The 25,410-nt window shown below is 50.9% G+C and overlaps 1 pseudogene across 1 annotated transcript in view; it reads right to left on the bottom strand.

Annotated features, from left to right (window-relative positions):
* LOC107546661 (zinc finger protein 512B-like) overlaps window positions 1–25,410 on the bottom strand; it is a 61,974-nt pseudogene that overhangs the window by 27,430 nt on the left and 9,134 nt on the right. Inside the window, exon 2 of the transcript XR_015714829.1 lies at window positions 20,404–20,559. The product of XR_015714829.1 is annotated as a zinc finger protein 512B-like (transcript). The remainder of the gene's footprint in view (window positions 1–20,403; window positions 20,560–25,410) is intronic.

Here is a 25,410-nt window from a genome sequence, read left to right as displayed (position 1 = left end):
CTGGGAGAGATGTGAGGGAACAGTGGGCATGCATGTTTGTTTGAAAGTAAATTGGCGCTGCCTCTGGGGTTAATTTAGCAACAGCCACCCAGTGCTTAAATATATCAACCCAGCAATTCCACATCTGGGAAAATCTTGCACAAAAGCACATGTACAAGCTCACGAGGATGGTTTTGGAAAGCTGTTTATGCAGCTTTGCTTGAATTAACAAAAAATTAGAGAAAACATGAGTGCCCATCAACAACAGGTTGCTCCAATAAGCTACGGCACCTCGTGCCGAGACTCTCATTTGTTACAAGCAACTTCCATGATACTGCGCTGTTGAGTGAAAAGGCAGGTCACGGAGGAACACGTGGAAGGTGAGCCCCAACTTGGGGACACAAAACAAATCAAAGCTGAACAATAATAAATAAAAACAGGTGAGGAAACAAGATGACGGCGTAGGTAGCAGCTGTACCCGCCGCCTCCCGCAACCACATCAAAATTACAACTAAAATACAGAACAGTCATCACTCAGAGCCTCCTGAGATCTGGCTGAACAGAAGCCCCACAGCCAGGGAACTGAAGAAGCTTCGAGACCTGTAGGAGGGATGGAGACGCGGCCGCGGGCCCACACCCGGTGCCGCGGTTTAAACTCGGGAGGGACATCTCGGGGTGGAGGTTTCTCGGAGGAGCGAGGGGTCCCAGCCCCACAGCAGGTCCCCAGCCCAGGGCTCCAGGGCCGGGAAGAGAAGCCCCCACACCTTCGGGCTGTGAAACCAGCGGGGACTGTGGCTGAGGGTCTCGGAGGCTGCAGGAGCCCCAGCAGCTCCTCCTAAAGGGCCCGCGCACGGACTCACTCGGACGCTCCCTCTGAGCCCAGCGCCGGGCAGCAGCCGGAAAGGACCCGGGACCCTCGGGGGGGAACTAACCTGCCTGAGATCCGGGCGAGAGGTGGAGGGCGGCTTCCTCCCGGGCAGAAGGGCTGGCAGAGGCCATGGCTCCTGTGGCGAGTCGTCCCCGCACACAGCCAGGCGCTGTATTTGAGTCGCCAGCACCTGACTCCCACCTTTGGCCCCGCCCCGTGATTCCCGGAGGCCCCGCGCCTCCCCATCTGCAGCTCATCCAGGCCATTTCTAGGGGCTTTTCTATGCAAGTGGCCTCTCAAGCCTCATGCTTAGGACTTTCCTAAAATCTCTCAAACAAGCAGCAGCGGGCCCCATACGGCTTGATAAATGGCCCCAGGCCTGGCTCTAGCGGCAGCTGCACTGGCTCATAGCTTGGCCTCTCCTGGACACCTCCAAGCCCAGCACAAGTAGCAGCCAACTACAGTTTGCTGTGTAGCTCATGCTGGGTGGCCCTGGGCAAGGCACTGGCACAGGCTGACTTTGCACCTCCAAGGAGGCCCCAGAGACAGTGCACCTGGTGGTCAGACTCAACCACGTGAGATTACAACCCTACCACATCCACGAGTGACACACTCAAGGGGCGCACTTGGTGAACACCAAAGCTCCACTGAAGTAAATCCTGATCCATAGGGGTGTCTCCAGCACAGCAGCTCTCTGGCTGTCGTTGCAGCTGGTCCTCACAGCCGATTGGCCTGGGGGTCAATTCCTCCCAGTGATGCCAACAGCAACCAAGGCTCAACTACAACAGGACAGTGCACACAGCCCACACAGGGGAGCACCTAGAAGGCCCAGCTCAGGTGACTGGGGAGGCTGGGCCACTGGACCCTACAGGACACCTACTACACAAAGCCACTCTACCAATTCCAGGAGACATAGCAGGTCTACCTAATACATGGAAACAAACACCTGGAAGCAGCCAAAATGCGGAGGCAAAAAACATGTCACAAAGGAAAGAACAGAAGAAATCTCCAGAAAAGGAACTAAATGAAATAGATCCAAGCAAGCTAACAGATACAGAGTTCAGAATAATGGTTATAAGGATGCTCAAGGATATTAGTAAGAGTTTGATGAAAATAACTGAGAAAATCGATGACATAATAAAGTACCAACTTGAAACACAAACTGAAATGCAGAATAATTTACAGGGAATCAACAGTAGAGCAGAGGATGCTGAGAATCAAATCAGCAATTTGGAACATGAGGAAACAAAAAACACCCAACCAGAAGAGCAAAAAGAAAAAAGAATCCACAAATATGAAGATAGCATAAGGAACCTCTGGGCAACTTCAAGAGGAGCAACATTTGTATTATTGGGGTGCAGAAGGGGATAAAAGAGGCCAAGAAATTGAAAACCTATTTGAAAAAATAATGACAGAAAACTTCCCCTACCTGGGGATAGAAATAGACTTACAAGTCCAGGAAGCACAGAGGGTCCCAAACAAGAGGAACCCAAAGAGACCCACAGCAAGACACATCATAATTAAACGGTTAAAGACAAAGAGAGAATCTTAAAAGCAGCAAGAGAAAAGCACTTAGTTACCTACAAGGGAGCCCCCATATGACTGTCAGCTGATTTCTCAACAGAAACTTTGCAGGCCAGAAGGGAGTGGCAAGAAATATTCAAAGTGATGAAAAACATGGAACTACAACCAAGATTGCTCTACCCAGCAAAGCTATCGTTTAGAATTGAAGGTCAGATAAAGAGCTTCTCAGACAAGGAAAAGCTAAAGGAGTTCATCACCACCAGACAGACCAGCACTACAGGAAAAGTTGAAGGGTCTTCTTTAACAAGAAGCTAACGAACAAAAGAATCTGACGAACTAAATAGATCCAGAGACACTAACGCATGTAAGAGACGATCATATTTCAGAGGGAAGAGGGAAGGGGGGTGGAGGGTGGGAAGAGATTAACCAAAGAAGTTATATGCATATATGCATAACCCATGGACACAGACAATAACGGGGTGAAGGCCTGAGGAGGGGGTGGGAGCAGGGTGAAGGGAGTCAGTTGGGGGGGGAATGAGACATCTGTAATACTTTCAACAATAAAGATAAATTTAAACAAATAAAAAATAAATAAAATAAATTTTTTAAAAAAAGAATAAAAACAGAGAGAACTGTGCTAGCTTCAGGCGTGGCTGGGATGCGATAGATATTCATTTCTTATTTAGATACTTTTGTGTTCTTTTAATATTTTTCAGCAGATATGTATTATTTGCAATTCTAAAAATAAAGAAAAATTAAAAATAAAACAATATGATCTTGAGAGAGCTGGCCGGAGCAGTCTGCTTTAGGAAATTTTGTTGGTGTCTGGGAGGAAGGGTGGGAAGCAGAGGTGAGGTGATGGATCATTGGCAGGAACAAGGCAGTGCCTCAGTCTTTCGTCCCATCTGAGCCACTTCTGGCCCCTTCCTCAGGACAGCAGGACAGCAGGACAGCAGCCCCTCAAAGTCCCCCACAGGCTTGGGTTGTGGTAGGAAGCAGGCCGCCTGCCCGCTCTGCAGAGTTCCTCCAGGGTGCATCTTTCTGAAATGCAGAGACCTCTGGCCCCTGCTTCCTGCCCCAGAGCCACAGGATGAAGCCCCTGACGGGTTGGCTCTCCAGCTCTGGATCCTCCAGCCTCCTCCCCGACTCAGCCTAAGCCTCTTGCCTAAACCTCTTGCCTAAACCCACTGCTGGGGCTGGCCTCGGCCTCGGCCTCGGCCTCAGCCTCGGGGTTCCCCTTCCCAGAATGGTGGCTGGTGAACCTGTCACCCTGTCGGTGCCTGGTGCTTTTAGCCCCTTTGTCATGTACTTGGAAGGCTAGAACCAGGCCTTATTTACAAGGAAAGAAGATGTGCATGTGGGCACGAGGGGTGGCAACCTGCTGTCTCATCCAGGCCTCGCAGCCCACAGATCACGGCCTAGGTCGTTCTCCCTCGACGGGTAGAAAGCCCAGCTTGGGTGACTCAGGTGGGACAGGGATTGGGAGAGCCGTAGTCCTCTGCTCCCCTCACGGTGGTCAGCCTTCCTTGGAACCCCTGGGCCCTGGGCTGTCTGGGTCACTGCCCCTTGCAGAAGCCAGTAGCTCCTCACTCTGCCCCTGCTGGTCACCAGGCCCAAAGCCCTCACCTTTCCTGCAGGTGTGGGAGGGGCACCTAGCTCTTCCCATGGGACGATGACCACTGGCTTCCCACAGAGCCACCCCACATGGATCATGCGCCTCCTTACTTCCCTCTCCAGTGGTTGACATTTTTAAAAAATTGTAGAAATACTTGTCTTAAAGTTCAAACAATGGGGAAGTATAGGAACTAAAAGTTGAGTGTAGCCGCTGGACTCTCCACCTGGAAGGAGAGTGGAGAAGCGTCTTCATACACATCCCTGTCTTAACCAAAATGCTTCCCGGGTCCCACTGCCTCCTCAGCCGGCTCAGCCTGGGGTTGGGGATCCTGTGCCCTTGGTCCTGCCTGACACCTCTCATCTCTCCTTTCTTCGTTCAGTGACTGTCTGCTGAGCGTGTGCTCTGGGTCGGTGGTGGGAGGACGGAGAACCAGACAGACTCCAGGCCTCTGGAGCCTGAATTCTGATGAGAGCAACCTACTCTCCCTCCAGTCACACCTGCCTCCCGGCCTGTCCCTCTGACTTTGCGAATCTTCCCCATCCTTTAAACCCAACTCTTCCTAACTGTCCCAGAGCACCCGGGTATCTCTCCTCTCCCAACCCTCCTCACTACTAAGTTGTGCTCTGTATTTCATTTTCCATTGGGCAACCACATTTGTCCTACCAGAGGGTCAAGCACCTGCAGGAAGCCCTGACGACATGCCAGGTTCCACGACATGAAGTGAGGCCCCTCTAAGAAATGTCACTTCATTATTGGAACGCTACAAGTTTGTTGTGGCCATTTAACATCTGAGGAAATGGAGGCACAGAGAGGTCAAATGCCTGGCTCAAGGTCACACAAGGATTGGAAGCCTGGGTCTGCTGGAGCCATAAGCCCCGATGGTTCTGCAAACCCCACCAGGGAAATGGTAATCGAGTCCCACAGCCATGAGGACATCCACCCTGGGTTCCCAGGGCAGCCCTGATTTAGACCTGAAAGCATGATGTCCATCCTCTGAGCCCTGTGTCACCTAAGTAGTGTGCTTTATGGAGATATGAAGTATGGATTTTGTGGGTGCCCCCGCGCTCTGCCAACCTCAAGAAGAAGAGAAAGGGGGTCTATGAGCAGAAGAAATGCCAGGTTGAGAAGAGGGAGTGGGAGGCAGGGGGCTGGAGGGAAGGGGCTGGCCTCTGGGCCCTGCCTGAACTGACGAGCCACCAGGCGTGTTTTGACACGTTGCGCTCAGGAGAGGGTGTAATTATTTTCAGTGAGGGTTTCCTAACGTATCATTAATGGATCACTTCCCGCCCGCTGCAGAGGCGGTTGCTTAGAGACTGGGTGAAGGGGCACATTCTCCAAAGGGCTGCATGAGAATCTAGAGGAGGCTGAATGGTGGCCCAACCGCCACACAGCCCACCCCGCACCCCAGCCCGCTGCTCGCCACCAGCAGACTCCAAGGAGCCAGGCGGTCCCTCTTTTGTGCTCTTATCCACAGAGGGACAGGTCCCTGGTCAGCTGGGTCCTTGATTACTTTTACCATTTTCTTTCTGGTATGTGCCCTTCAAAATACCAGTACTTCCTTTCTTTTAATAGTGAAGTTGACGTGTGTTCACTGATGTGCATTAAGGATTTGGGGTTTTTTACTTATTAGGGTAACATTGGTTAGTAACATTACCTAAGTTTCTAGTGTACAAGTCTATAGCATAACATCTGTATTTTGCATGGTGTGCTCACCACCCAAAGTCTAGTCTCCTTCCCTTGCCATATACAGGGTGGGACAAAAGTAGGTTTACAGTTAGTTATGACTACGTGAGACAGTTTATTCTTGCATTATTATTTATTTTCCATATGAACAACTGTAAACCTACTTTTGCCCACCCAGTATTTGACCCCCCTACCATCCTACCCTCCCCCACCCCTTTCCTGTCCTGTAACCACCATACTGTGTATCTATGAGTGTTTGTTTTCTTTTTTTGTTTGTTTTCTGTTTTATATCCCACATGAGTGAAATCACATGGCTCTAGAACTTTTCCCCATCTGGCTAATTTCACTTGACATGATACTCTCAAGATCCACCCACATTGTCACAAATGGCTGTATTCCATCTTCTTTGTGGCTGAGTAGTATTCCATTGTATATACATATACAGCATCTTCTTTATCTGGTCATCAGTTGCAGGACATTGGTTGTTTCCATGTCTTGGCTACTAGGAATGATGCTGCAATGAACATAGGGGTGCATATATCTTTACAAAGAAGTGTTTTCAAGTTCTTTGGGTAGCTACCCAGAAGAGGGATTGCTGGGTCATATGGTAGCCCTAGTCTTAATTTTTTGAGGAGCCTCCATACTGTTTTCCATAGTGGCTGTACCAGTCTCCATTCCCACCACTGTGAATGAGGGTCCCTTTTCTCCACAACCTCTCCAACACTCGTTATTACTTGTCTTGTTGATAAGAGCCAGTCTAACAGGTGAGAGGTGCTATCTCATTGTGGTTTTGACTTGTATTTCCTTATAGCTAGTGAAGTTGAGCATCTTTTCATATATCTACTGGCCATCTGTATGTCTTCTTGGGAGAAGTGTCTGTTCAGGCCCTCTGTCCATTTTATAACCAAGTTAGTTTTTTTGTTGTTGAGTTGTAGGAGTTCTTTATATATTTTGGATATTAGTCCCTGTTGGGAGGTATCGTTTGCATCTGTCTTCTTCCATTTAGGTGGTTGCCTTCTTTTACTGTATTTTTCTTGGACACTGTGGATTTATCCATACTGCAGCAACATGAGGCTGTGTGTCACCTCCTGCTGATGGGACTGCAATGATCTTTTGGGTGGACAAGTAGAGAGTGTTTGGGAGTAGCTGCCTGGTATCAGGGAAACAGCAGAAGCTTCAAAAGAAAGACACCAAACACCAACCCTCCTAGCTGGGCAACTTTTGCCAAAATGTTTAACTTCTCTGAGTCCAATTCTCAATCCATAAAATAGAGATGGTGCCACATACCTTGCAGGGATTTTGAGAAAATTATAATTAATGTTTGAAAAAAAGTTTAAAACGATAAATTGGGGTTACATGAATTTTCATTCATTCATTCACTCATTCATTCCACAAACACATCCTGAACCGGCACCTCTACTGGCACTCACGATGCATCAGTGAACATAAGAGGCGAATCCATCCAAAGAAGACTGGTGGAATAAGCTGTAGCCCTAGCAGACTCTGGAACAACATTTCACCATTGAAAAGCCCAAGGACACCCTGTGCACTGCCATGGAGAGTCCTCCAAGGTATGGTGTTAAGCTGGGAAAGAAAATCACAGAACAGACTAAAGAAACACTGACAAATAGTTACATGGGACAGGGATGTGGGTACAAAGATGCCTGCAAATACAAGAAAGATGTGCTTGCCAGCAGCCCTGGAAATGGGGAGAGGGCTCACCATGGTTGAACCTTATATAGCCAACATTTATCATACATTTTATGAATAATTTTTAAATAGACAAAAAAAATTTCATATTTAAGTGGTGAGTTAGATGAAAGGGGTGTCATTATTAGTGAGTAATGTTCAAGGTAGGACTGGGCCCAGGACTCCAGGCCACCTTCCCAGCGCTTTTCCTAGGCATAGTTGGCAGAGGCACCTCAGCAACTTGCCTGGGGCTTGGCTCCCCTAAGCCTTGAATTCGAGTATCTTGTGAACGGTTTAAGGAGCTGAGTGTTGACTGAGTGCCAGCCCAGGGCCTGTGTCCTCTGTCACCTGCAGCACCAGGCTCAGGGCTACATCTCAGCCTTTGGCACGAGGTAAGGCAGAGAAATCACTCCCACAAAACAGAAGAGGAGACCGAGGCCCAGCGAGGTTATGGGACTTGCCAAGGTCTCAGGCTGCCAGGGTGGTGCTCATACCTTCACATTCCACTTAGGAGTGGAGGGTGACCCCTCAAATCACTCAGTGAAGCTGGCCCACTGACCAGGCCCAGATGGTCTCAGGGACAGAGAAGAAAGGTGCCCGGGAGAGCCCGGGTGGAACCTAAGGAAGCTGGAGTTCTCCAGTGTGACTTCAGGCAGGCTGAGGAATTGGGGCTTGGGAGCAGGTGAGGGAAAGAAGGTCCCAGTGGCAGAGGCCTGTAGAAGGGTTAAGTGGTGTCCAGGTGGCTGTGATAGCCCAGCCCTGGCAGGGAAGCCCTGAGGGCTCCACAGGCAGAGGGACTGAGCACTCTCCCCTCCCCACCTATATTATCTAGAGAAACAGGACTGATAGTGTAGGTCCAAAGGCCTGAGAATCAGGAGCCCAAGTCTGAAGGCCTGATGTCTGAGGGCAGAAGATAGATGTCCCGGCTCAAGCGAAAACAGTGAAGTGGCCCTTTCTCCACCTTTTTGCTCTATCAGGGTCCTCAGTGGATTGGATGATGCCCATTCATGTTGGTGAGGGTGATCTTTATTCAGTTCATCAATTCAAATGCTTGTCTCTTCCAGAAACATCCTCACAGACACACCCAGAAATAACGTACTCCCAGCTCTCTGAGCATCCTTTAGCCCAATCAAGTTGACACATAAAACTATCACCCCACCCCAACTTTGAGTGGTGGGCCTGGTTCCCCCAGGGCCCTGGGTCCCCTGTTGCTGCCAGTGGAGCTGCAGGGGCTAGATGCCACCAAGAAGCCCCTAGCATTGTTCTCCTCCCAGGACTCAAGATCTAGATCCTTCTTCCCCGGAGGGTCGACCCTCACCCGGGGGGCTTGCTGTTCTGGATACCAAGGGGGCCATGTGATTCCATGTGAGGAGCAGGGGACAACCTTGGAGTAGGGCCCTAACAACCAACTCCTTTTCTAAAAAGCTTACTACAAATTTATTATTGTAGACTTGTGAGAATAATTGGTAGGTATAATGTTGATTTGATATTTATGTCAATTTTGAGTTCTGAATTTTATTATAGAAAATGCAATTAATTGATTCTTTTGTGCTCTTTAATTATCTGGCCAGCTTCATATTGTACTTAAAAACTGACCAGTGATCTATCTACACATTAAAGGAAACAATCAACAGAGTGAGAGGAAATTTACCAAATGGGAGAAAATAATTACAAGTCATATCTCAGATAAAGGGTTAATATTCAGAGTATATGAAGAACTCCTACAGCTTAACAGTAAAGAACCAAGTAACCCAATGTTAAAAATGGGAAAAATATCTGGATAGACACTTCTCCAGAGAAGATATATGAATGACCAACAAGCATATGAAAAGATGTTCAATCATTAGAGAAATGTATGTCAAAACCACAGTGAGATATCACCTCACACCAATTACCATGGCTACAATTTTTTTAAAAGGGGGGAGGGGGCTGGCCAGTGTGGCTCAGCGGTCGAGCATCGACCTAGGATCCAGGAGATCGAGGTTCGGTTCCCAGTCAGGGTACATGCCCGGGTTGCGGGCTCCATTCCCAGTCGGGTGTGCAGGAGGCAGCCAATCAATGACTCTTCATCATTGATGTTTCTCTCTCTCTCTCCCCTCTCCCTCCCTCTCTCTGAAATCAATAAAGATATATTTTTTAAAAAGAAGGAAGAAAAAGGAAGAGGAGAGAAGAGGGGAGGGGACGGAGAGGAAGAGGGAGAGGGAGAGGGAGAGGGAGAGGGAGAGGGAGAGGGAGAGGGAGAGGGAGAGGGAGAGGGAGAGGGAGAGGGAGAGGGAGAGGGAGAGGGAGAGGGAGAGGGAGAGGGAGAGGGAGAGGGAGAGGGAGAGGGAGAGGGAGAGGGAGAGGGAGAGGGAGAGGGAGAGGGAGAGGGAGAGGGAGAGGAGAGGGAGAGGAGAGGGAGAGGAGAGGGAGAGGGAGAGGAAGAGAGCTGGTGAGGATATGGAGAAATTGGAACTTCTGTGGTGCCTTTGGTGGGAATGTAATGGGTGCAGCCACTAAGGAAAACAACAAGGAGGTGCCTTGAAAAACTAAAAATAGAGCTGCAATCTGGTCCAGCGATCCCACTTCCAGTTATATATCTACAGGAGTCAAAAGCATGGTCTTGAGATCCTTGTACACACATGTTCATAGCAGCACTATTCACAAGAGCCCAGAGGTGGGAGCAGCCCAAGTGCCCATCAACAGATGAATGAAGAAGGCATGGTATGTATGTAGAAGGGACCATTATTCAACCTTAAAAAAAGATGGAACTCATGTCACATGCTACAACAGGGATAAACCTTAAGGACATTACGCTGAGTGAAACAAGCTAGTCACAAAAGGACACAAAAGTCACCTAAGTATGATTGCCTTACATGAAATATCTAGAGTAGTCAAAACCACAGAAACAGAACAGTGGCTGCAGGGGCTGGGGGGTGGGATGGGGAGTTGGTGCTGGATAGTTAGAGAGCATCAGTCACACAGGATGAAAACGCCTGGAGGTCGGAGACACGCGATGTGAATATAGTTAACACTATTGTCCTGTACACTTAAAAATGGCTAAGAGGGTAAATTTTAGTTGTGTTTTTACCACAATAAAAATAAAAAAAACTACTCACCCGTGAACAAATTCTAAAATCTTTAATGGATAGCCTATGCTTGCTCGTTCGAGGTTAGCGCTCATTTTTACCAATACACACAAAGCCTTGATTCTATTTTCAAACTCCAACAGCCAACTCTTACCTCCATTCTCATCACTCACCATCCCGAGAAGGCCCCACCTGCTCCCACCTCTGCACCTTAGAGGGCCACGTGCTCCCACGGGGGGAAGCCTGGCCATGGGCAGGGTACATAGTAGGCTGGCAGCTAAGACCTGATGCCTGGTTAGGGGCCTGGGGGTCTGAGGATTGTGGGCTCCTAGCAGGACAGGCAGCTTGGCTCAAGTCAGAAGAGAGCCCTGGGATGTCAGAACCCAGGGGATGCCTGAGGCTCCAGACACGCTTGCCAAAAAGGAAAAGCCCAGCAACTGGTCAGGGAGGTGACAATGGGCAGGAGCCCCTGGCTCTCAACCTTGGCCGCACAGTAGAATCTCACCATTACATCAGATCCACGTTTCCTTTAGCTCCTGGGTGATTCTAGTGTGTGGCCAAGGTTGAGAATGGCTGCTGTAGAAAATGGGCTGATGCGTGTTCCCGTGGGGTCAAGGCCTGGGTCCTTCCTCAGTGGGAGCTCCAGCCCCAGGGCCAGGACACCCTCCCCAGCCCCCACCTCTCAGCCGCATATGACCTTGGTCAAGGACTGGCAGGTGGGCACCCAGGGTCCCGCCTGGAATTCCAAGGCTGTTAATACATTCCCCACCACCCCACCAGGGAGTCAGGGGTGTGACGTCATAGTCAGGGCCCTGAGTCATTGTGAGAGTCTCTGGAGATGGTCACAGAGAGGCAAGCTCCTGGCAGGAGGGGGAGGCCGTGAGCACATCCAGGCTCCCCTCTCTCACAGCAGCCCCGTAAACAAGACCAAGCTATTTTAGCGGAATAAGATCAAATGTGGGTATCAGTTCCCCCAGCTACTTTTGACTCAGTGCTTCAGGTTATTTCTGTGAGGGCGCAGGCTGGTGACACCCCGCGTCACCAAGCACTCCGGGTCTGAAATTAAACGTGCGTCTGCCTGGAAGGAGTGTGAATTCCTATAGCATAGATGGTTGCCTGGCAACCGCAATGTCAAGGCCAAAACACAGGCCAGGACAGGATGGGCTCTAGAGAAGCCCAGGTTTGCAAAGTGCCAACTCAAACCCATGACAGTCTCAAGGGTCTCCACTACTCTGGACCCTGATATTTGCCCAGGACCACAGTGGGCCCTTAACCACACCTGGAGAGGATCCACTGTGGAGCTAAGAAGCTTGAGCCTCAGGGCACCTCATAGCCTGGGCCCCTGTTAGGGTCCTGCATCTAATTTTGATTAGTAATTCTGTATTATTTTTCTTAATTGTGTAAGTTTCAGCCCCACTCCCCCCAAAAAACCCAAAACCAAAACCTGGAGCAACTGCTGACCTCTTACTATAACAAAAGAAATAAATTTACTTATACATATCCAAGTCAAATTCATTTACAATAAACACCACCAGTGAAAATTCCACTGAACAAAACTTTGGTCAAACATCTAATTAAAATCAGTTCTATGGAGGTAATTGGGAACAGGCAGCCACCTAGCTCGGCCTGTTTTTGAAATGGGGAAAGTGAGGCTTGGAGAGGCAAGGTGGTGTGCCCCAAGCCCCTGAAAGTGCCTCCTGTTTGTCAATGGGCCCCCTTTTCCGCCTCCACCCCTCGCCCCTGGAGCTGGTCAGTAATAAGGGAAATGACCTGCGATTATTTTGAAGAACATGCCTAAGAGGTGAAACACACAGAGTACAAAGTGGCATTTTTATTATTCTTGTGATGTCATCACTTTGAGAAGCTTATCTGTACACACATCTCCCCACCCCAACAACAAAGTCAGCTTTAAAAAAGACAGCCCTGAAGCAAACTGTTTGTTTCACAAGTTGCTTAGCGAGGAGAGGCATCTGCTCTCCAGATTCTAAAACTGTAGGTGTCGTGGGCAGTGAAGGCTCCCAGGTCCCGCTGGCCCAGGCCAGGCTGCGGTATCCAGGGGCTGGGGGTGGGGTGGTGCCCAGAAAGAGGAGGCTGATGCCAAGACCAGCTGGGGAGGCAGAAGAAGGCTCCAAGCGTCCTCTTCTCCAACACTGACCCAACCCCAGTGGTTTCTAGAATCTTCTGCCCCAGCCTCCTGGCCCTTGCCCACAAACCCACTTCCTGGAATGGCATCTCCTCCCTCACGCCGATTCACCCATCCTCCAGAAAATGAGCCCTGGAAAGGATCTGAGAGCTCATCCAGGCCAGTAGCTTTTCCAGTGAACTCCCAAGGCCACGTGCTGCTGGCTTCTCAGTCATCCCTCAGTTTTTCTGGACCGCCAGGCTTTTCTCTTAAAAACCACTGCCCCGCATCCTGTTCCTTTGGGGATTCGTCAGACCAGTGGTTTCCAGACCAGCAGCATCAGCATCACCTGAGAACTTTCTAGACAAGCAAATTCTCAGGTCCCACCCCAGACACCGACTAAATCTGAAACTCTGGGGCTGGGGCCCAGCAATCTGTTTAAATAAGCTTCCTGGGTGATTCTGATGCACCTAGAATTTGAGAACCCCTATGCTAGATTGAAAACTCCATGAAAGCAGGGACCCACCTGCTTTGTTTCCTGACAAACAGAGCTCCAGGAATAGATAGTAGCTGCTCAATAAATGTTTGTTGAAAGTGTAACAGCTGGACATGGTTTAGTGCACCTCTATCAACATTTGCATTTTAGCAGGCCTTTAAGGAAAGTGGGTGACAAAGGGGCTGCAAACACCAGGGAGGGGCAAGGGCCAAAGTGTCCCTGGTTGGGGCGCTGGGCGGGCTTGGCCGGGTGTCCCTGTGGGCTGCAGAGCATGCGCGCTGAGCCCTGCTGTGGGTATCTGAGAGCCAGCTTCAGGAATCAGGGGATCCTCTATGCTCATGCTGTCTTCATTCATTCAACCTCTTTTATAGAAACAATACTCTTGGTTTTCTGGGAAGCAAGACCACCAGAGAGCAGGAAATGAAGGACAGATCATTGCAAACGGGGGACTAGCTTGGGACTCAAAAGTCGCCTGTCAGTTTTTGGAACAGAGGAGCAGATGGTGACGTGTGGTTCACTCCTCAGCCGATCCGCCCTCGAGCTCTAGGCTGGCATCGCTGTCTGCCCTGTGCTCGGTCTTTCCAGTCTGCTCCCAGTGGTGTCAAGGTGAAGCTGGGGTGAATTCAGAAGGGGAGGCCAAGCGGGCAGGGTCGGATGACTTTTCCTGCCGTCTCTGTCAGGGCCAACTGGCACCTCTCGGGCTCCTGAGCTGTGCCATGTTAAGGCAACAAGCACGTGCTGTCCCACCTACTCCAGGCCGGTCCCCACTCTGTGTACCAGGTGGTGCGGGGACACCGCAGGCTGGAGGCACAAGCCCCATCCTCCTCACAGTGGCAGCCTGATTGCTGAAGGCAAACGCAGCCACCCCAAGCTGGCTGAGCAGCACTTAGAGGAAAGGCATGGGGGCTCTGAGGGGTGGCCCAGTACACAGGGTCAGCTCAAGGACTCGGGCGAGCGGCATTCAAAACGAGTGGGGAGTGGAGATAAGATGTGGCCCTGAGGAGGCAGGACTTGGAGGGCTGGTGGTGAGGCAGCTCTGAGAAGGGCTCACGGAAGTGGGGGGCTGTGGTGGGTTAGGTTGGTCAGTCACTGTTAGGGAGACATGACAGTTGTCCCTACTGGCTGCATGCTTTCAAATTCTTCGGGATTAACTGGTGAGCACACAGCGTGATACCATTCCTCCCAAAATCCCCCAAATTGCCAACCATCTCTGAGTTCAACTACCGGCCAAAGTTTTACAAATGACATTTAGCACAACTCTTCTCTCTGGACTTGTCATAGCAGGACTTTCCCTCACTGTTCTATAAGGTCATTGTGTGGAGGGCGGGTGACGGGGGTAGGGAGAAGAGAGGGAAGTGCCTTGGGAATATTTTTACATAAATAACTTACTATTTTAGTTTCACTACGGGACCGAAAGCCAAAATTAATTAAACTTTTTTGAAGAAAGAAATAGACGTATTAATCCCTGCTTTATCCCTTTGTTGGCATGTCTGCCGTTTGCTGTGTGCGAGGCTGTGTGTGGGTGTGGATGTCTGTGTGTGTCCATGAGAAGTGTTTTACAGCATGTGCGCGGAGCACACACTATATACACACATGTGTTCACATCAGATGATACCGGGGCCTTTTGAAAATTACAAAACTGCTCCATTAATCCAGCCTCAGAAGTGACTGGATTCTGCATTTTTATGGGATGGGATGGCGAGGCATGTCCCCTCCACATGCCATTTCCCATGAGGACAGAAAGAACATCATACTTTATTTTACGACCAACAGGTCATTCGTCTATATCTGCTCTTCAAAGCCACTGAGGACATTTTGCCAATCACTAGGAGAAACTAAATAAACAGAGCCAAACAGTGTCAGCTCTCTGCAGCTGAGTAATTATGAGGAATTCCTCTTTAAATAGAAGTTTAAGTAAATATAGAAAGATCACTTTACAGAAGGCTGCTCGGGAAGAGATGGGGGGGAGTGCAAATATGAGACCCCCTCCGGGTGAGGAGATGCTGAAGATGAGGTTCTGGAGAAACAGGAACTGGGGACCCGCCTACCACGGCCCACACTTCTCTAGCTGGAGGGCCAGTGAGCAGCGTGCCTGTGGCATTGCTCCCGTCTTCATGTTGGCAGCTTTCAATTCAGATGCTTCATTCATAAAAATGGCTCCTACTCTGGACCTAGGACCAAAACCTTGTCCCTGAAGGTTCACTCGGTAGAGTGTCTGTCTGTCCTTCTTGGTCATTGCTAAGCCCTGGGGGAGGGATGGGGGTGTGGGTAACAGGCAGACCTTGGGAGCTCAGCTGCACACACAAAAAGAAGCCATTGGTAATGCTGAATAATTAATAATACTGTTGGGTGCTAGGTAACCGATGGACGAGTCAAAGGAAGCAGTGTGGCCCTGGCCTAGGGAGGCTGAGAGCCCTGCGGTTCAGATGGGCAGGGCCGGTGGAAGAGGCATTGCAGGTGGGGGTGCTGGGTGCGTAAAGGTGCAGAGGCTGGAAAGTGTCAGGTGGAAGTAGAAGTAGGGGCAAGCTCCACCCTGACATAGTACGGAAGGACCCTCAGCACTAACTACATCCCGCACCCACTAGGGAAGCAATTTTAGGGTGTCTCTACTGGCAGCTGTTGGGGGCTGGGGTCTCCTTTGGCTCCGCATGCTGTCAGAGCCCTGGGCTGCTGAATCCGCTGGGTCACATGAAATTGCCAAGAGCGCTCCCTCACCAGCAGACGGCTCTGAGGCCCCACCACATGGCAGGCCAAGTGCTGGGGAGGCACGGACAAATCTGCTGTCACCCCCACCCCAGGGAGCTGAGTGCCCTGGGGACCAGAGGACACAGAGAAGCCTGCTGGGTAACTGGCACCCCTGGAGCAGAAAAGTCACATTAAAAGAGCCCTCTCCTGGGAGCTGTGGGCAGCATCGGGGGCAATGCCACATCAAGTCCCCTAGTCCTTAACCCCGGATTCTGTGAGGACACCCGAGGGATTTGTTGAAAATCCCTGATCAAGCAAATCCAACTTGTGCCGCTGGTGTAAATTCAAACCCAAAACCTCACAGCCTCGGGCCCTTTGGAGAGGAGCGGGGCTGACTCTCATTGAGTCCCTCTGCATTTGGCTCAGGCCCCGCGCCTCTGCTTTCTCCGCCAGCATTTAATTATGAAATTATTTTTAGAATTTCAAACATATAGCAAAGTTAAAAGCATTTTACAGGTATAACTGTTTCCCCACCATGTAGACCCTCCATTAACAGGTTACTGTACGAGCTTTGTAACCTGTCTCTCATCCTTTCCATCTGTTCCTGACTTTTCAGGACACATTGCAAAGTAAATTGCAGACATCAGTTCACTTCCCCCTAATACTCCAGCGTGTACACTGTTTGCTAGAGCGCAATATTCGTTTAAAGTATGTTTTCTTCTGATATCAAATATACATATACAATGAAGTGCACAAATATTAAGTGTACATTTGCTGAGTTTTGACAAGAGAATACACCGTGTAACCCAAACCCTAGCAACACGAGCATCTCTCCGGAAAGCCCTCTCATGGTGAGCTCTGCTTCTTACTGGAGAAGCCTCCTTACTAGTCCTCACCCAAGACCCATGGGCCACGCTCACCCTGCAGGCTCTGCTGGCTGCATCCCACAAAAGTCTGACAAGTACCCACCCGGTGCAGGCTGCCTACCACAAGGGATGTGTAATGGTCTCTCACCCTTCGTGTGAACATTCTGTGATCCCCTCTCAGGGCCCCAAATTCCCCATGGTCATCACAGGAAGAGTAACCACCTTGAAAGCCAGAGCAAAAGATGGGCTCCACATTGAAACGCCAAGACACTCTGCAAATAGACCAGGAGGTCCCAGAAGGCTTCTGAGGGGAAATGGCACTCAAATAAGGTTTTGAGGAATGAATAAGAGTTCAGTGGGTTAAGGTGGGGAGGGCATTTCAGAGCAGGTGTGATGTCTCGGAAGTGTCAACCACAGAACTTTGGAGAACTCTAAGGAGACAGAATGGCTGGAATGCGGGTGGAGGGGTGGGGGAAAGGGTTGGAAGGAGTAGATAAGAGCAGACAGGGCTTGGAATGAAGGGGCCAACTGCCTTAATGAGGACTTTGTCCTAAGAGCAGCGGGGAGCCCTGGGGGGTGTTAGACAGAGAAGTGGCATATGCTGGCTTCTAGGTTTCAAACTTCCTAATGGTTGTGTGTGGAGGAAGGTTTGAAGGGGGATGAGAGGGAGCAGGAAATTCAGTTAAGAGCTTGCTATAGAGACCTAGCCGGTTTGGGTCAGTGGTTAGTGTCAGCCTGTGGAGTGAAGGGTCCTGGGTCCCATTCTGGCCAAGGGCATGTACCTCGGTTGCAGACTCGATCTCTGGCCCCAGTCAGGGTGCGTGCGGGAGGCAACCAATTGATGTGTCTCTCTCACGCCAATGTCTCCCTCTCTCTCTTTCTCTCTCTCTCCCTTCCACTCTCTGAAAAAGCAATGGAAAATATATCCTTGGGTGAGGGTTAAAAAAAAAAAGAGAGATTGTCGTAGGGTCTGGGTAAGACATGAGGGTGGCCTGAACCAGGTGGAGGGAAGTGGGGAGAAGCAGATGGATTGGAGATGTAGGTGATGAAATAAAGTGGGAGCTTCATTGGGGGGTGGGACAGGAAGGAGTCCAGGAAACGGTGGGTGAAGCGGTTCTTTCTAAAGAGGGAGGCTAGGGGAGGAGCAGCTTGGGTGTGAACGGTTGGATGTGTCCATGGGACACTGGGGACAGGTTCAGTGAGCAGCTAGATGTAGGGGTCTGGAACTCAGAAGAGAGGTCCAGGTTGGAGATAAGAGTTGGGGTACAGATAGCATTGGAAAGTTTGGAATAAGTCACTCCTGGGACAGTTGGAGTGAGGACAGGCCCCAGGAGCTCTGCATTCAGGGTGAGGGGCAGGGGAGACTGAAGTGTCCATCGAAAGAACCTAGGGAGGGGACATTTCAGAAGCCAAGGCAGGACCCAGAGGAGGGAATTGTCCACGGCATCAACATCACCATGAAGTCCCCAGTGGGAGGGCCTGAGACATGACCACTGAATGATGACAAGGTGAGGCTGGAGGTCATGGCCAGGCAGGGTCAGTGGAGATGCAGGCACCCCAGACTGGTCCGGCCTGTAGAACTGGTCCTGCCCAGCGGCTGCCACCCATCACCACCCACACGTCTTCCTGCCAGGGAGTTGATGTCTGGATAATGGCAGGTGGGGGGATTGTCCAGCCAGTGCTGGCCAGGTGGCCAGGTAAGGTGGCTGCCCCTCACCAGCAGGAGAGACCAGGTGTGTCAACAGTCAGGGAAGCAATGTACCCTCTGGCGGGAGTGGAGGAGGGGGAGGCATGCTAGAGAAAGTGCCTTTCACCTGGAGACAGTTTAGGCTCTGAGGCAGAGTTGCTCACATATGGAATCAGTCTCTGCTGTGGGCCTGGGACACCAGTGTTGTCAAAGCTCTTGATTCAACCCTGCCAGGTGGAAAAGCACTGATCTAGGGAAAGCAGAAGCCAGGGGTGGGGCTCTGTGCATGTTGCAGGTCAGTAGCTGGAACAGAACCCAGAGAAAAGGCTGGACTCGGAGGAGTGGCCGCCCTGCAAGAACTCAACACCCTCAAAGGCCTGGGCATTGTCTACTCCAGGAAGGGCTGCCCCGTCCCACCCTGAGCCCCAAGTCTTGACTCAGCAAAATCCACTTGGGACCTCCCTCTCCTTTGCCTTTGGGGAAGCCTCCAGGCAACCCCAGATCTTCCAGAAAACCACCCTGTTTGGGCTCCCGAGATGGCCCACAAATTAATCCTGAAACCCCCTCCAGCATCAGGAAGGTGGAGGACTGTCTGAAGGCTTCTCAGCCTACCCCTGTCCTTGGGTTAAATCAGAGCATAGAGGGGGGCAAGTCCCCTGAGGTCACTGCAAGTTTGGGAGGCCCGCAGGCATTGCAGGTTGGGGCTCAGGAGAAAGTGGGGGAGGGTAGAAGTCCTTGTGTGGCCCTGCTTCCTGGAGGAGAGCCTCTGGGGTATCAGGAGAGACTTTCATCTGCTGGGAAGCAGGAGACTGCAGACAGGACCAGGATCCCGTGCAGCCTCAGGGCAGGGTGGCCCTAGCACCCTTTCCAAGAGGAACTCCAATGGCTTGACCCTCCTGTGACCTGCGACCTCTTCCTAGCCTCTTGCTTAGCAGGTCCTGCAGAGACAGGCTAATCTAATCTCCTGGAGTAGGAAATGAGAACTCTACAGAGAGGTTAGATGACGTTCCCAGGCTCACCGAGCACGAGTCAGCTCTAGGTCCAGGGCTCCTGACACCTGCTTCAGGAGGTTTAAATGCACCACATGAGTAATTTCAGTCAAACGGATACAGAGCATTGATTCTGGGCCCTGCATCCTCTCTTAAACTGCTGAGAGGAGGGACATTCGTGTGTGTGTGTGTGTGTGTGTGTGTGTGTGTCCCAAGAGCCAGCAGCTGGGTGGTAGAGACCCCTCTTGCACACACAAAAAACCACCCTATCCACCTGGAGGCAGGCCTGTGTGTGGCACCCCAGGGTGCTCTGCAATACAGCCCTCCCTGAGCTCACAGAGTAGTGGAGGTGGGGGGAGGGAACCCTTGCAAATTCAGACTGAACTTGGTGGGAGGCAGGTAGGGTCTGTGTGAGCAGAGAGGCAGACAGAGGGCATGTGAGGGGCTACCAGGGTCCCCAGCCATAGGTGTGAACGGGGGGGGGGCTGCCATGACAACATGAGGGCAACTGTTGGGACGTGGGGTAGAGGGAGCGGGGACTGGGACAAGGTTCCTGGACGGGTGGGGCCTATCAGGCTGCATCCAGACCTGGCTTCCCTGACTCTTTCTCCCTCATGCCCACTGCTTGTGAGCACCCAGATATTCAAGCTTAGAATTGTCTTTAGGATTATGACAGTGGAGAGTAATTGAGGCTGGAAGCAGGGAGGAGGGCAGAGGCTCTGCAGAGTGGTATCAAGGATTTCTGCACCCAGGCCACCTCTGAATGAGGGCTTCTCCCCTGCCCTGGCCTGGAACCTCACTGGGCTCTTTGAGCTCCCAGCCTTCCCAGGCTGGCTTCGCCTCCCACCCGAATTACTGAGGCTGGAGCTGGATAAAAATTCTAGGCTGGGGCTTTTGGGAAGCAGAAACCACTAATCTTATCCACTGGGCTGGAAGGAATTTGGCAGGACAGGAGGGAGGGTCTCCAGGGACTGGGCTGGCCGGCCCCAGCCTATCTCCCCCACCCTGGAGCCAGGCATGCTCACTAGTAATGGCCCCACAATAAACCCCAGCGATAAGCCGGCTCCTCCTCCCGAAACACAGACAATTCAAATTTGGAAAAAGAAACGAGACAAAAAAATCTGAGACTCACCAGCACGGCTCGGTTTTGTCCATATGACAAATCATTGGTTTGTGTCCAAAGAGGTCTCCCATTCGCTCCTTGGTCCACCCAACATGCCAAGTGAGTCTCTGCTCTCTGCAATGCTCCACTGGCCTCGGTGCTTCCTCCAGAAGAGCTGTCCCTCTCCTGCACACCGAAAGCTAATATGAACGTGGGAGCCAGTTCCAGTCCCTCCTCCCTGAGGGCCCTGTGCCCCACAGCCTGAGTCTTCTGGCCAAAGTTGGGGCACAGGCATTCTTTGGGTGGTGGTCTAACTACTGTCCCCAATTTGCAAGCACCCCAGGGGAGCAACAACCAGGACACTCCCCTCTGGGCCCCCAAAGCACTATCTTCTCCTAGAAGCTCTTTTGTTTACAGTTTGTTGAGTGAATAAATCATGAGTCAGACCAGTTAGCCCACCTGGTTGCTAGATGGGGCCTTAAGAGCAATCACATCACTGACAAGTTGGTAAAAGCAGAGCAAATAGTGGGGGGCACAGCAGGGGCTGGGGTGCCTGGCACCCTCTGCTGCCAGTAAGGTGACAGTGGCTCCTAGATGAAATCCACCTGTGATAGACAGTCAGACATGAGCACAGCAAGGATGTTAGGCCAGGTACAGAAGGTCACCAGGATAGAAAGCCCTGGGTGCCTAGCAAAGGACAATTGTAGGGTGGGACCTTGCCCCCAGGGTGCCTTTCCTCCCCTAGCATATCATCACTGGTCCTGTGGTTTGGACCCCCTGAACTTTCCTCCCTAGAGATAACATCTAGGCCTCAGTTGTATTTCAGCTCCAGGCCCAGAAAAACAAGAAAACCAGCCACAGCTGACCTCAGGACCAACTGCATTAGATAATGACCCCCCCCCCCCCCCCTGCCCTGGCGCCGACAATCAATCAGTGGAGACCACAACCCTGAAAGGACACACCTGGAAAACTGCTGAATATTCTAAAAACTGCTTAATATTCTACTAAAATCTTCCCCTAGGACCTCCCCTAAAATCTCCTCCCTTAAAACCCTTAGGACATAGGCCCCAGTGCACTCTCCCTCCAGGAAGCACCCCCCCCCATTCCCCTTCTCTTTCCTTCCCCTTCCCTCCCCCACCTCCACATGCATTAGCCTTACCTTCCTCACTCCCAAGCTCCAAGTGCCCTTCCTTTGCCTCTATAACTTGTCTCCTAAGCCCATTTCTTCTAGGAATTGCTTCTTCTACCTCTGTGATTTACCAAGTAAATGTTCTCTTATAGTTTGAGTCTTGACTCTGAATTCTTTCCTAGCCAGAACCCAAGTCCTCTCTGACCCCACCGAACTAACACCCAGTGCCGTTCCCACTGCCTACAACACATCCTCCTGCAGCCCCTGAGTGGTCCCAGTGGGGCCAGGAGAGGCCTCCTCAGGACACTGAGATCTGGGCACAGCCAGGGAGCCTGCTTTTGGCACTGGCTCATGAGCCCCCTTAAGGACTTGGTAGCATACTCCCCAGGGTCCAGCAGGAATGCCCAGAACCCCAGCTGGGGAGCTCGACTCTGCCGGATTCTGATCTTGGCCCTCCTAGGCAAGGGTCTGTGACCTTGGGAAGGCCTGCACCCTCTGGGGCCCTCAGCATTCCCCCTACCCCCAGCTGTCATCTCAGTGAGGCTGCATTGTCTAGGACTGAGGATCCCCTGGATCTGGGGTCTGCTCTGAGCTCAGCTATAGGGGAAGGCCTGAGAGTGACCCCGCTGCCCACCTCACAGGGCCTCGGTGCTGGGGTGCTGGGAAGGCCGCAGTGAGGCCAGGCCTTCCTGGGGGCCCCCCTCCTCAAGCTGGGGGACGGCAGAAGCTCCTGAGACCAATGCCAACCACAGATCTGGAAAAGTCATGCTGGGCTTTTCGGAACAACATGACTCTCTTCCTCAGTACAAGTAAATTTTGGAAAACTTTTAAACAAAGAAACCACGTGGGGAGAGTGGGAAAGGGGGACAGAAGGGGAGGGCAGGAGAGGGCAGCTTTTTTTCCTGAGAACACTTATTTCTCTCTGAGTAGCCAAGCAAGGCCTAATCCCAGCAGTTTTGGGGCCAGATTCAATAAAAACTCTGTCTGCAGAGGCCTGAGCAAAGCCACAGAAAATAAATACTTCGTGGCTTGTCCGGTCTCCTGCCGCCCAGAGCCCAAAGGGCCGTTCTATTGACTCTCAGCCCAGTGGGATAGGGACTGAGTGTGGAATTCTCTCCCCAGCCAATCACTTCCTCTCCCCAGTTAGGACCATTTAAAAGTCATAAGTAGAGTTTCCGGCATAGAGGGGGAAAAGAGAAGAGAGCATATTTGGTTGAAGGAAGAAAAAAGGAACTGCAGAAAGGCCAATTTATTTTCTATCAGAGCCAGAAGCTGTTGGACTGTTTTGTTTGTGTGAAATAATATAAATAATATTTGGGGTTAGGGCCTCCCCTTAGCTCTCACACTTCCATCTCATGTCTCCTGTAGCACATTCTCGGTTCTGCAGGAGGAAAGCCCAGTTCTCAGAATGAGGCTGCTGTCGGCCTGCCTGGCACCTGGGGCGCAGCCTCCTACCCCGCAGTGCTCTGCCCCAGTGGCCCTGGGGGCTGGAGGGCCAACTCCATTCTGCCTGCCTTGCTAAGTGATGACTGGGAGAATTAAGGGCAAAACCAGCATTGGGAAACCAAGACAGAAAAATATTCGGGCACAAACAATGAAGAGGTGAGCTGAGCCTCACTCGTCAACTTTTTTGGAACAGATTTGGCCCTGGCTGGTAGCTCAGTTGGTTAGAGCACTGTCCTGATACACCAAGGTTGCGGGTTCGATCTCCCTTTAGGGCACATACAAGAAGCAACCGATGAATTTGTAAATAAAGTGGGACAACAAATTGATCTCTGTCTCTCTTTTCTTCTCTCTCTAAAATCAATCAATAAAAATGGGACACTTTTATAAACAAGGGAAATATACAGTTTGATTCTGTGCGGTGGGGGCTTTTCCAGGAGCCCAGGAGGAAAGGAAGGGTAAGGCACCGTCCAGTGATCCAAACAAACCAGATGATAGAGGAGAGCACAGCTAAACTCGACCAGGCCTGGGGACCGAAAATCCCCCAAATTTTCAGGGTTACAGGTAGAGGCATTTGGACAGCCATGTTGGGTTGTGAAAACTCCTTACGAACCTCAAGGGTAGGCTGCAGGAATGTGACTTCTATCTGCTTCCTACATGGTCTAGACCCTCCCGCACACTGGGTGCCCAGTAGGCTCCAGAGGGTGGAGGTGGGGGTGGGGTGAATTTGTGCTGCTCCCCTCTCTCGGGCCATGTCCAGGAAGAAATCAATGGTTGGTTCTTGTCTTCCAAGGGAAGGAAGACAGAAGGCTGGTGGGCTCTGGGCCTGGGTTCTATCTGGGGCAGCCTGAGCCTGGGGAGCCATGCCCCCTTCTTTCTGCCTCTGCCACACCTGAGGGCCTGGTAGGGCTGCCAGAGGGCCACAGACTCAGCCTATAAATACTGTGATAGCATGACTTGAAGCTAGGAAAATTCCAGGACAAGCAGAATAAGGAAACTGAGACAGATAAACAGCAGTTTGCAGTCACCCAGTAAATCCTATCTTCCCTAAACCAAGGACATTTGAGAGTAAGTGGTTTGCATTTCTTCTCCCCAGCCAGAGGGTAAATAGTTTAAATCACTCTACTCAGGGAGACAGATAACAGAAATCAATTAGTGCCATCTGCCAACCACACCCAAGAACAAACAAATTAAGAGAATAAACCTCATTTCGGGTATATTAGCATAAAGCTGATGAATAGGCTGTTGATCTGCCCCTAAGACCTCCCCTAAACGCCCAACCTTTTGAAATCCCTGAAAATTACAGTCCCAGTGTGCTCTCCCCCACCCCCTCAGGGGAACATGCTAGTACCATTCCCTTCCCTCTCTTCTTCCCCTACAGGCTCATATCCCCGAACCTCTAAGGGACCCCATGAGACTCACAACCAAGGGGAGCAATGGGCAGCAGCAGCTCGTCCTGGGCTAACCCCCTGGACCTGTCTCCAAGGCCCCCTGTTCTCTGACTTCCCAGTGAGCCAGAGCAGCCCCGCCCATGCTCTCCTGTTGCTTCGTCTATGCTCTTCCTTGTTTCACTATCCTAAGTATATTTTTGCTATGGTTGATAAATTCTTGCTTTCTTTTCTACACTTGGTCTCTCTCTTTTTCTTATCCTCACCTGAGTATATTTTTCCCACTGCTTTTCAGAGACAGTGGAAGGGAGAAAGAGAGAGAAACACAGGGATTAAGCCTGCAACCAAGTTACATGCCCTTGGCAGGAATCGAACCCGGGACGCTTCAGTCCACAGGCCGGCACTCTAGCCACTGAGCCAAACCTGCTAGGGCTACACTTTGTCTCTTGATTGAAATCTTTCCTTCAAGAAGACAAGAACTGTGGTCTCGTCGTCTCCCCAGTAACAATATGGCCCCAGATATGACATTCCACCCTCAGAGTGACTATTAAGTTAAACACTGTTCTCAAGTTCTTATTAGAAAATGCAAATACTCTTGGGAGGGCTGACTCTGAGAAAGTGTGCCTCTAACAACTCCTCAGGAGCAGAGGATAGGAGAGTCCCCGCCTGACCCTCAGGGACTTGGGTTACCTTTTCCCCTTTCTGGTAGAGCCCACTGCTCTCCAAAGCTCTCCCCTGTGGCTTCAAAGTTGGGAGTTGGTGGCTCATTGTATAGAAAGAGAATCTTAGAGCCTGTGGCTTTGGGGAGGGAGAAAAGGAGGAGCCCACGGGGTTAGAGACAGTCTTAGGTCTGTCTGGTCACCACTTTCAAACACAAGGGACTTGTGGGTAGTGTAAAATAGCTTTGGGGGCAGGAGCTACTTCATCTCTTTGATAACTGTATTGACAACCAAGTGGTGACCTGTCAACCAGTCAAAACTCCCAAGTATCTAAAATACCCCTAAAGGACCAGGATTTGAATGAGAAAAACTTTTGAGCAGCCAAAATAGATGTCAAATCCCTGCTGAAAAAGAGACG

Source organism: Miniopterus natalensis, chromosome 7 (genome assembly GCF_054644295.1).
Source record: "Miniopterus natalensis isolate mMinNat1 chromosome 7, mMinNat1.hap1, whole genome shotgun sequence".
NCBI lineage: Eukaryota > Metazoa > Chordata > Mammalia > Chiroptera > Miniopteridae > Miniopterus > Miniopterus natalensis.
The sequence above is the reverse complement of the archived record's forward strand: the minus strand, read 5'-3'. Positions and strand labels throughout refer to the sequence as shown.